This window comes from Actinia tenebrosa, unplaced genomic scaffold, assembly GCF_029948245.1.
Source record: "Actinia tenebrosa isolate PJP-AT-01 unplaced genomic scaffold, QUT_ActTen_1.0 PGA_scaffold5__44_contigs__length_20552954, whole genome shotgun sequence".
NCBI classification, from domain to species: Eukaryota; Metazoa; Cnidaria; class Anthozoa; order Actiniaria; family Actiniidae; genus Actinia; species Actinia tenebrosa.
The window spans coordinates 8,045,916-8,056,014 of record NW_028292582.1 but is presented as its reverse complement, the minus strand read 5'-3'; the positions used below and the strand labels follow the sequence as shown (position 1 = coordinate 8,056,014).

General features: G+C 40.5%; 1 long non-coding RNA gene across 1 annotated transcript; it reads right to left on the bottom strand.

Annotated features, from left to right (window-relative positions):
• Positions 1–6,809: 6,809 nt before the first annotated feature.
• On the bottom strand, positions 6,810–9,209 carry LOC148906451 (uncharacterized). The gene is made up of 4 exons (XR_016121236.1): positions 9,133–9,209; positions 8,931–8,977; positions 8,290–8,544; positions 6,810–7,355 (listed from the first exon to the last, which is right to left on the bottom strand). It is a non-coding gene; the product is annotated as an uncharacterized LOC148906451 (long non-coding RNA).
• Between the last annotated feature and the right edge of the window lie 890 nt (positions 9,210–10,099).

The following is a 10,099-nucleotide window of genomic DNA, read 5'->3' as shown; positions in this document are numbered from 1 at the left end:
ACGCCAATAGCATCTTGCAGCCTATACCCTGGAAAACAAACACAATGCTAAACCTATAAAGAACAAGCACTATTATTGGTTATCGTATTACTAACTCACCCTGAGTTCTTGTGAAGGCGCAGGAAGGAATCTCTGGCCATTCCAACTCATTCCATCAGTCATGACGATGACTGTTTTAGGAACTCCTGCTCTCTGAGAAGGTTTAATGATGTTATCTCGCGCACATTTGAGTGCCTTGTCGGTCAGGGTTGATCCAGCAGTGTACTTAAGGTTGTTTATTACCTATGAACCGAATTAATCTTTATAAACAACTAATATGCCAAATGTGTAATTGTTACTGCGACGGTGCGCATGTTTGCGCATTCTGACTGGATAAATGATTGCTGTTTCTCATCTCAGACCACGTGTCATTCTCTTGAGAATAATATTCTTTGTTTGAGTTGTATCCATATTCATGTGTCTTCTCATGCGCAACCATTAAACGCCTCATTCGCAGGGTGCAATGATTTTCCATTTCAGACCACGTGTCATTCTCTTGAGAATAAGATTCTTTGTTTGAGCTATATTCATATTCACGTGTCTTCTCATGCACGACAATGAAATGATATTCTAGGGAATGACTCGTGGTCTGAAATAGTCCCAAGATGGCGTCTTTTCCGTCCCCTTAAACATCCCCACAATGCACTACAAATCCAACTGGACCCAGTCTTTTACTTAACCTCTGAACGACTAATAGCAACATCAGTAACATGATCCAGCTTACTTGTTTTATTTCTTCCACAGTCAAGCCGCTACTCTCAGTCCAAGTCAGGTCCACATAGCAGTTCTCGTCAAAGGTAACAATACCAAGCCTTGAATTTCCCTCGGAAAAGTCGTATCGGTCAACAAATTTTCGGAGAAATTCCTGGACAAGTTTGAAGTTATCCTGGCCAACACTACCAGACACATCCACCACCAAGATCACATCAGACACAGTGGTGCATACTAGAAAGGTAAAGATAATATTTGTCATGGCTGCAAAGAGTTCCGTGCTCTATAAAATCGTATATCACAATGTTGCGTGGTTGCGCGTGCGCGATGACGTCGACATTTCGTATAGGTCACTTGCATTATAGAGCAGGTGCATGTTACGTCACAGCTGCCATGTTGGTTGACGGTAACAAAGCATTCCTCATTAGATTCTCTTGTTAGATTAGCCAACATAGCGGTAACGTTTTTCATTATAATTGTTATTTATATCTCAAGGGATTTTGAATCACATGGTTGCACACACTCTATAGCGTCATTTACTACTACTACCAGAATCCCTTGCACACTTTCTTCTGCAGTTAATTAGCAGCAATTGTCTTACTATTCTTTCCTTGACCAGAAGAACTTCCATCAACTTCCTTCTCTGAACCGGAAGCAGGAGCTGCACCGGTTTTTTGTTCTGAGCCAGAAGAAGAACTTTCACTAACTTCCTCCTCTGAACCGGAAGCAGGAGCTGCACCGGTTTTTTGTTCTGAGCCAGAAGAAGAACTTCCACCAACTTCCTCCTCTGAACCGGAAGCTGGAGCTGCACCGGTTTTTTGTTCTGAACCAGACGAACTTTCACTAACTTGCTCTTCGGATCCGGAAGCTGGAGCTGCACCGGTTTTTTGCTCTGAGCCAGAAGAAGAACTTTCACTAACTTCCTCTTCGGAACCGGAAGCTGGAGCTGCACCGGTTTTTTTGTTCTGAGCCAGAAGAAGAACTTTCACTAACTTCCTCCTCTGAACCGGAAGCAGGAGCTGCACCGGTTTTTTTGTTCTGAGCCAGAAGAAGAACTTTCACTAACTTCCTCCTCTGAACCGGAAGCAGGAGCTGCACCGGTTTTTTGCTCTGAGCCAGAAGAAGAACTTTCACTAACTTCCTCTTCGGAACCGGAAGCTGGAGCTGCACCGGTTTTTTTGCTCTGAGCCAGAAGAAGAACTTTCACTAACTTCCTCCTCTGAACCGGAAGCAGGAGCTGCACCGGTTTTTTGTTCTGAGCCAGAAGAAGAACTTCCACTAACTTCCTCCTCTGAACCGGAAGCAGGAGCTGCACCGGTTTTTTGCTCTGAGCCAGAAGAAGAACTTTCACTAACTTCCTCTTCGGAACCGGAAGCTGGAGCTGCACCGGTTTTTTGCTCTGAGCCAGAAGAAGAACTTTCACTAACTTCCTCCTCTGAACCGGAAGCAGGAGCTGCACCGGTTTTTTGTTCTGAGCCAGAAGAAGAACTTCCACTAACTTCCTCCTCTGAACCGGAAGCAGGAGCTGCACCGGTTTTTTGTTCTGAGCCAGAAGAAGAACTTTCACTAACTTCCTCTTGGGAACCGGAAGCGGGAGCCGAGCCACCAGCCGGAGCAGAACCAAGGTTTTGTATAATCTAGAGCATTTTTACAAGGTGTTTAAAGAGAATTAATTAGACATAACTCTGCTTATTGCTTTAGAAAATATCAGCATGTGTACCTGGTAAAAGAAGGCTCGATACTGCCCACCAAGACAACGCTCTCCATTTTCCTCACTGTTCAAATACGTTGTGTACTTGACGTCTCCTGTGCAGCTGGCAGGGGGGTCAAGTGGATGACTATAAAACACACACACGTACATCAGAATCAGTAGGTTATACATTTCAAATTTTATAATTAAAATGGCTCCTCAGGTGTTCGGAAAGCACGGGTTGTGTGCGCTGCTAATGTGCCATCTCTGAACATGTCTACTCGGGTTCTGATCGGTTCTGTGAATAGAGTTGCGACGGAGCCTAACCCTTACCGCACCCCCTCCCCCACCCCTAAAACTTTGTAATCACCAAGCTATCCCCGTGCCCTAACATATTCTCTTACTTCACTTGATGTCATTAATTGCTGTCTCGTGCAGAATGTTGAACAGCTGAACCACAAGTTTTCAATAGAATTGTTTCTGGTTGACAGCACGTGTTAGTCCGTGTTTGACGACTAGATAATGTTAAGATTCAAAAACTCTTATCAGCTGAGACCTAGCACCATCGATACCCTTATAACTACAGTACATACTTACTTGGACAAGTAAGTATCCAGTGGTCCTGCTGTCGAGACACACAGACCAAGGTTCATAACAGCAAACCAGGTGAAGCCCAAGAACAAAGACTTGGCTCGACATCGACACGCTAGACTGAACAGAATCGTAACTAGTTAGTGGATCGTTTTAGTTTTAAGAACAACATTTTGTTCTTCTGTGCGTTTGTTCTTTCGCCCATCCCTCTCTTCGATCATTTACTCTTTAAATCATTCATTCGCTAGCTCGATTATTCTATAGTTTGTCCATTTTTCGGCCCGCGCGTTCCTTCGTTTTACAATAGTTTGTTCGTTCATCTGTTGTTCAATGGTTCGTTTATGCCACCGCCCATCCCACTCGGTTAATTGGTTGGTTGGTTGCTGGAAGAGTTCGGGCAGTCGCTCAAATTCTTGTTCACCAGGTCGCTCTATAGGGACGCGGGCGGATACAGGGGAGGAGAAACCAAATTTTGTTTTTCGATCTAAGATCCAATATAATATTTTCAAATTATGAGAATTTTTTGACTTTTATTTCTTTAGGCTCAATCTTAGCACGAAATTACTAGTTATCGATATAGGAATAAAATTCATAGGATTAAAGTTGCAAATTGGGAATAGAAAATGTTTTACGATCCGAAGATCCACTTATTTGACGTCCAGTCCAGTCCAGCTATGCTCAGTTCCGGATTTTCCAAATTAAAAAAAAGTCCAAAATTTCAGAATCCAGAGGCATAAATCAAATTTTAGAGGTTGGACATGTCTTTACTATAGATTAAGATTATCCTTTCCCATTCAAAAGCTGAAAATCTGACAAAAAGGTTTTTTTAAAATCCATGATCCAGTCAATCGATGTCCAGTCCAATCCCTCAGTCCTGATTTTTTCATTAAAATATTTCCAATGCAATTTGGATACCATTAGTCCTATTACCTTTACTTATGCACCTACAAGCCGTTCCGATGTTAAGGGACAAACTGGGATGGCTTGTTTAGCCGGACAAAAGATAGACGCCAGCCCCACAATGCACTGCAATTTCAACTCGACCCAGTTTTTTCGTCGACCTCGTAACGGCCAATAGGAATATAGTTACGAAAAAGAATGCGGCATGGTCACGGTACGAACGCCTATACCGTTGAACACAGGGCTCATGATCACGTTATTAGATCATATTATAAGAGCATATATTATATCATATTATTAGATCATATTATTGGATCATATTATTAGATCATATTATTAGATCATATTATTAGATCATATTATTAGATCATATAATTAGATCATATTATTAGATCATATCATTAGATCATATCATTAGATCATATTATTAGATAATATTATTAGATCATATCCCCTCTCCCCCCTCCCCCCTCCCCCCTCCCATTTTTTGAAAACGTTATATCCCTAGTCTAAAATCGTTCGATCGGTCACTTCGGCGAATCAAGTATACCTACTCGTAAACGTATTCCTGGACGTTATACCAGTCAATCTTGACCTTAGCGTCTTCCCTTCTGTCATCAATGAGGATGCTCAAATTGCGATGAAAGTCTGTCTTACAGCCTTTCTTGTTCCATGCAGGCGAGCACTTCTCATACGTGTATGCTATAACGAGACAAAAGACATGTCAGGAAGTCGGCCTTGTTCACATTGGCTAGCACCAAGTGTAGCTTAAAGTAAAGTTTACCATTTACTTGAGTTAACTGGAAGAACTGAGCTGTAAACACGATAATCAAAGCGTAAGCGACCATCACTGTAAATAATAGACTCATACTATTAGCAAAAAAATCAAAATCAAAATTTGAATAGCTGGATGCATTGATCACTTAATAGATAGAATCTTATTTCTAAGAGTTAGTTTTGAATCACTGGATGCACTAGTTGAATTAGATTTAAAAGATGTTCATACTTTCAGAAAATAAAGCAAAATCAAGATTGGAATACCTGGATGCACTGATCACACAAATGGCTACAAATAGAGCTGAAGTTAAGAATCTTATTCTCAAGAGTTGGGGGAGGAATGGATGAAGGTAAGGAATGAGCGGAAGAAAAGAAAAAATGAACGGCAAGATAAAGAAAAGAAAGAAAAAAACGTAGAAAGAAAAGGAAGGAACGAGCTAAGCTTTTCAAGGAAAGGAGGATGAAAATAAGAATGGAATGGAACAGATACTATACTCGGAAGAACAGTTTCAAGACTTACTTTTTATCGGCCCTGTTCGGTTGAATAACTTGAACGTATCCTCCTGTGGATACACCAGTTATACTGCTCGTTATATATCCACCATGTTGCTAGGCAACAACCAAGGTAACCGAGGATCAGGTTACTATCGACAAGAAGAATGTCGTTAAAAAATGTGATAAAAGGATTGAGGAAAGTCAATGATTGTTGTGTTATAGGTAAATTACCTATTAGTGGGATGCGAGGAATTATGCAGTAAGGATTTCTCACTAAATTCAACCTGAAGTAGTTTCTTTGTTTTCTCTTTAATTTAAGTTCCTTCCTTCAGTTCCTTGTCACTTGCTTGTCCGCTCGTTTCCTTTCTTCTTTCCTTCCTTGCTCACTTCTTAACTTACTTCCTTGCTTCCTTGCTCAATTTCTTCCTTGCTTCCTTGCTTCCTTGCTTCCTTGCTTCCTGCTGCTTCCTTGCTTCCTTGCTTCCTTGCTTCCTTGTCCTTGCTCCATGCTTCCATTGCTTCCTTGCTTCCTTGCTTCTGCTTTGCTTCCTTGCTTCCTTGCTTCCTTGCTTCCTGCTTCCTGCTTCCTTCCTTGCTTCCTTGCTTCCTTGCTTCCTTGCTTCCTTGCTTCCTTGCTTCCTTGCTTCCTTGCTTCCTTGCTTCCTTGCTTGCTTGCTTCCTGCTTCCTTTCTGCTTCCTTGCTTCCTTGTTCCTTGCTTCCTTGCTTCCTTCCTCTCTTCCTTGTTTCATAAAGAAAAGGGTCCCGAGAAATAGAGCGCTCTAATTTTATTTCAAGGACTTTGCAATTGAACCAACGATTAACGAACCAATATCAAACAAAGGGCCCGACCTTAAAACTGAGCAATATCGAATTAGCTCTCTGAAGTCAAAACAATTAAAACGATACCGTCATAGAGCAGGTAATACTTAATAAGAAACAGAATTCAGGGGAAGACTTTCATAAATTTCAAAAAGCATATAGTTGTTCTTGCTTAATGTCAAAAGTCGTTAAATAAAGTTTTCTGTTTATCTATTTGTTTTGAGTTCTAGTTTTAAACTGAATTGACTATTCATTTAATAAAATATTTTGCTCTAAGAAGACAAAAACTTTTAAACCTAAAAATGTAATGAAAAAGTCAATGCATGGGCTTCCATGAGGGAATTGGTGTAAGCAAGAGTCTAAGATATGGTCTAGGGGAATATTAATGAAGTATACCATATTTCTTCTTGGAAATCAAAATCTGGATAACCATTTCTATAGTATTTTGGAAACCAATATCCCAGATCGATTAGTATTTCTATGACCTAGGCTCGTTTAAGTAATTAAGTAGGTAGATTAGTACATGCTACAATGAAGTACCTCTAGCAGGCGATTCATAAGTTACTATGGTGATAAAAAGTACCACGAAACCGCGACCTCACGTTGTTCTTAATATCCACGTTATATAAGTAAGGAAGACCGGTCCTAAGGTTTAATGTTCTTTTCCGACAAAAACGTGGGAAAAAACAGATCTAATATTTGGTATTGGCAATCATTAAACATTAGATCTTTGCTGTTGTTTTCTTTAAATTAATTTATTTTGAAATATTTAAGAAGATACACGTCAAAATTAACATTCTTCTCCTTGAATAATTCCATGCGTAACGCAAAATAATTTTGCCATTTTGAAAAAAAAGCATGCAAAAGACATACAATACCGTGATAACCACAGATTATTGATAAAAAAGATTTAAAACCCGAAACTTTAGTCATGGTCAATTTATTATGACTACACAGAGAAACCATGCAAGTAGTAGGAAAGAGACTCATTCTCGCGAAAATTTAAAGAAGAGAAAGAGAAAGAGAAAGAGAAAGAGAAAGAGAAAGAGAAAGAGAAAGAGAAAGAGACATCAACGTGGTTAAACGCTTGTCACCAAGAGATTGGTCCGTCCATGGCTTGCCATACAAAAGTTCCAGTTCGGATGGGAAAAGAAACGGTTGCATACATAGAATGCTTTATGCATCCAAGAATGCTCCATGCCTTTAAAGATTATCGAAATTCATGCATCGTGTCCCTGTCTTCTGGTGACTACATCCCACAACACCTCCATGAGCCCACAGTACTCCAGGCACTGCTGTCAGCGGCCATGAAATGAATGTTGCTTGATGACACTAGAACACATTAAAGATAGCAGAAAAATGAAACGTAGGAAACGTAGCTGTCACTTTTATAAATTACCTGAAATGATTGCAAACTACCTACAGTGAATACCATCCAACATGGCTGTCACTTTCACTCGCTTAGGAATGATTATAAACCACCTATAGTGAACACCATCCAACATGGCTGACACTTTTATTCTCTTAGGAATGATTGCAAACCACCTATAGTGAACACCATCCAACATGGCTGCCACTTTTATTCCCTTAGGAATGATTGCAAACCACCTATAGTGAACACCATCCAATATGGCTGCCACTTTTATTCCCTTAGGAATGATTACAAACTACCTATAGTGAACACCATCCAACATGGCTGCCACTTTTATTCCCTTAGGAATGATTACAAACCACCTATAGTGAACATCATTCAACATGGCCGCCACTTTTATTCCCTTAGGAATGATTGCAAACTACCTATAGTGAACACCATCCAACATGGCCGCCACTTTTATTCCCTTAGGAATGATTCCAAACTACCTATAGTGAACACCATCCAACATGGCCGCCACTTTTATTCCCTTAGGAATGATTACAAACACCTATAGTGAACATCATCCAACATGGCTGACACTTTTATTCCCTTAGGAATGATTCCAAAACCTATAGTAAACATCATCCAACATGGCTGGCCACTTTTTATTCCCTTAGGAATGATTCCAAACTACCTATAGTGAACACCATCCAATATGGCCGCCACTTTTATTCCCTTAGGAATGATTATAAACCACCTATAGTGAACATCATCCAACATGGCTGCCACTTTTATTCCCTTAGGAATGATTCCAAACTACCTATAGTGAACACCATCCAACATGGCTACCACTTTCTTCCCTTAGGAATGATTCCAAACAACCTATAGTAAACTTCATCCAACTTCACATACCTCCCCATTTTTCTCCTTTCGAAGAAATCACGGTCGTATTTGTCGTAGGGAGACTGGAGACAAAGTTCTCAGCTATTCCCTTCGCTTTGTTTACTGTTGTCTCCTTGGCAACACTTTAGTAATATTCGCGAGAGATCTGGGACCAAGATGCACCTGAATCTTTGCTCCGATAAATGTTCATCTGTCGATCAATTGCGTAGATCTCGCGGTCACGTGGGTTGCTGGCTAACATTCCAATGATGTTGGCATCGATGGCTATCATATATCAACCAATAAGATCACAGATTAGAAAAGCTACCTTATTTGGTAATGAAACTCGATCGTAGTGTGGCAAGATAATTTGGGTTCAAAACTCTTTGACACTATTTCACATTAAACGTTTTTCCTCAGAAATGTAATAATCCAATCACAGAGATATGTTAGAACTAAACAAACATGAAAGCGAGGCAAAGATCAGCACAAAGTCGAGGCTAGTTGCCCAAGATAAAAAATAAGTATAGAATCGAACTGAACCAGGTTTTCAGTACTACACATTATGAATGCGACAAACGAGAGATGTTCAAATATGGAAAACGTTTCAAATATTCAGATCTATATGTCATACGTCCTTGAAGTAAAAGATCAAATGTTGCAGTTTTTACCTGTCCAAGCTTTTGAGTCCTTGGTGCTAAAGCAGCTGCTTTCATCTCTAAGCGAATAATAATTGAAACAAATTAATAAGTGCTGATAAGCTGCAGAGGTGTGCATGGGATTTTCCAATGAGTCACTTCCCTACTAACCTCAAAATATATTGCTCCCTCCCTCCCTTCTCCCAATACCCTTGCATGACAAACATCGATTTACCTGTTGTCAGTATACATACAAACGTAGAATTGATCTGTTGTGCTATCAACAATGAAAGATCGACGATAGAACTCAAGGTCTGGAGAACCTGCAATATCAAAACAAGTAAGAAAATGTTGTTCTAGGCATGGCCGGAATTAGGGGCCCCTTATTTATGTTCTTTTGGTTAGTCACACTAATAGAGATTCCTCGTAGGTTAGGAGACACCCTAGCCTAAGGGGAGCAGAGGTCGAGTAATGTCGGAAACATTTTCGATGTGTAGACAAACATTTCATTTGAATGAGCATCTTTCTAAACCAGGTTGTAACTGGGTACCGGCATTTTCGGGCTCAGGGATCGATGGTCCCACTCTTAACCCTATCTTATTCTTCATACCTCTCCTCACTCTATAATATCCCTCCTTCACTACTGAGCATAGGAAGCCCTAACAAGTATAGGTGGAGTAAAGGCTCATGGAAAGCAGCATACAACTCTGCTCATAATGACTTCACTCCTCCAGAACCAGCAAGCCATAGGGTAGAGCCGACATCGAGCAAACAAAGGGAGATTGAATTGTTCGGACTACTGGGTACTGGCGTCGATCTCTGAATAACAGACATGAAAGTCTAAAACAAAACAGAAATCATGCGCCGAATCTTTCAGGAATCTGAGCTTAAAGAAAAGGGGGGGGGGATGGCAGGAATCTGAGATTAGAAAAGGGTGGGGAGTACATTAGGACGACGTCCCGTGCAGATATGAAAAAAGAAACCCGAGGTTCAGTCGAATGCTCCTTGGCCACTAGCTAGGAATCGATATTTTTTGGGATATCCGTCAGCTTTATTCTCCTCAAACTAAAAATAAGCAACGTTGAGTGTCGTTTGGGTATGGAAATTAAAGGTAATAGTAAGATATGCGGCGTAGAGCGAAACTCATATGAGGTATATCGCATGTGACAGCAGAACCTGTGATAGGAATCATCCATATCATC